Source organism: Rattus norvegicus, chromosome 4, assembly GCF_036323735.1.
Source record: "Rattus norvegicus strain BN/NHsdMcwi chromosome 4, GRCr8, whole genome shotgun sequence".
NCBI classification, from domain to species: domain Eukaryota; kingdom Metazoa; phylum Chordata; class Mammalia; order Rodentia; family Muridae; genus Rattus; species Rattus norvegicus.
This window is the reverse complement of record NC_086022.1, coordinates 89,203,875-89,206,507: the sequence shown is the minus strand read 5'-3', so window position 1 is coordinate 89,206,507 and position 2,633 is coordinate 89,203,875.

Genomic DNA, 2,633 nt, shown 5'->3' with positions numbered 1-2,633 from the left:
AAAAGTGTTTCTAGTATTTCAAAACAACCGTAGCAGGAGGAATGAAATTTTCACTCCTTATTCAAAGTTGGCAAACATTTAGCAAGCGAACAAACAAATAAACTTGATATCAAATATCTGTGTCATTTATAGGGAGGTTAGTAGTTAGGAAATAAAATGATCATATTTACAGACTTTGATAAGGCTTCATATCTGAAAGTGGAATTTGTTGTGCTGCTTGAAAATCTAGAACAGAAGCTGTCTCACCAAGACCGAGTGCTAACAACACCCAGGAACTCTGACATTGCTCACAGTGCATATGAGAGGATGGTGGCTCCTGAAACATTACAGTTCTGACTTTCAAAAAACTGCTTTCTTCATTTAAAATACTTTATCTTCAGACATCTGATAACCTGTTAAAGGCTTAGAGTTACTGTGTGTCTTAGTTAGGGCTTCTATTGCTGCAATGAGACACCGTGACAAAAAAAAAAGTTGGGGAAGAAAGGATTTATTTGGTTCACAATTTGACATGATAGTTTATTACTGAAGGAAACCAGAACAGGAACTCGAAGGGGACAAACTTAAACAGGAGCTGATGCACAGGCCATAGAAGATTGATATGTACTGACTTATTCCTCGTGGCATGCTCATCCTGCTTTCTTACAGAAATCAGGACCACCAGCCCAAGAATAGCCCCATATACAATAGCCTGGGCTCTCCTCCATCAATCAACAATTAAGAAAATGCCCTGCTGGCTTGTGTACAGCTGGATCTTATGGAAGCATTTTCTTAATTAAGGGTCCTGCCTCCCAAATGATTTTAGCTTATGTCAAGTTGACATAAAACTAATCAGGACACTATGTATAACCCATTTTGATTTTTACAGCCAAACTGCAATGCAGTTCAGATGATAATTATAATTAATTTTGATCATGTAGAAATAATAATAATATACCATATGAAAGCACAGCCTAATCCAGAAGGCTTCAACTGCTAAATTAAGTGGCAAGACTTTCCAAAGGGACAGACCATTTTCTGTACAAAGGAAAATAGAATGCATGAATTTATCCTGAAGAAGTGTTATGGAAGTCTTTGACAATTTTCTTGTTGGTGTTGTTGGTGGTATGCCATTCTGGGCTCAGTTCCTACAGCACCATTGAGCTCTAATTCAGCTCTAATTCATGTGGAGAGCTGAGGCAGTGCCTGCCTTTCACCACCTTTGTGTTGCTCACCACTCTCTTTATATGCACAGACCTCGTTATAGCAGTTGACTTAGCCTTCATATTCATCGACCATGTTCCCTAGTCTTTCAAGCTGTTCTCTGTCCCTTTAAAGAAAGCCAGAAATCAGAAAAACATGTTGAATTTAAAACTTTTATCTATAATTGGTTCAAAATTTATAATGCAATCTAGCATCTTTTCTCGAGTCTTTTATTTATCTCTATGTACGTGTCCTTTAATATAGCAGAACAAGTGCAATTTAGAATGTTATTTATAACGGTGCTTTCTCCCTGAAGCACAGCCTGCTTCAACGTGTGCTTTCTGATTACATGCACATGTCTTTCCTGCTCTTTACAAAAGAACGACTGGGAAAACAAAAGCCAGAGCTGGGTGCAGGGTTAAGACGTGTGCGTGTGTGTGTGTGTGTGTGTGTGTGTGTGTGTGTGTGTGTGATATGTATATCTCTGTGAGTGCACAACTTACTAACATACCACACACTTAAAAACTGTCCAAAAGAATCTGCTTATATTAAGTTTAAAAGCACTCTTCACAGTGATTGAAAGCTGCTTTCTAAGTTATTATAAGTATATAAATAAATTCAATATTGAATGCGTAAACTCCAATGCAAAACTCCATGGAGTCAGGATTTTGAAACTAATATATAGATGATATATAGATTTTGGGTCTGGTTAATTTTGTGTGAGTCTGACTTTTTGCATTTTTAAAATAATAACTTTTATAAAAATTATCACAAAATATGTTTTTAGTCTTCATTTGGTAAAAAAGAAACTTTTAAAGACTTTGCCCTAAGTTAATATATTTAGATGTGCTTTGTTCATGCTCTTAACATTTGTACCTTCACTTGACCACCAGAAGTATAAACTTAAGTCAGTTTATCTTACTTAGGCAGGGGGCATATTTCATCTGAACGTTGCCGTGTCAGCATCTTCTTACTTGAATCACTGTAAAAACATAAGAGTGATCTGGAAATATGAATGTGTCTCAGAGTAATTGCTGCTGTACTCATAGAGTCCTGTGATTGGTCCTCAGCATCCCACCACCACCACACCACCATAAGACACACACACACACACACACACACACACACACACACACAGGGGGGGGGTATTTCTTTTTTTCAGAGGTGGAAGGTAGAGTGGCCTTGAATTCAGAGATCCTCCTGAGTACTGGGACTAAAGATATGTATATCTATTACCTGACTCCATGCCGAGTTTTTATTTCCAGAAAATTTTGAAAACGTGGAATGATTAATCATATTTTCAGCAATTTAGTATTCCATCACCAAATCAGCTAAGTATTCATGCTTCAGCTAATGATGTTTTCTACTGGGCTACAAGATGTCCCTAAACAAAACTGACAAAGGAAATCAGCACTATTCAAGTCTATTCTTGCTATATGTGTATATCAGAGCTG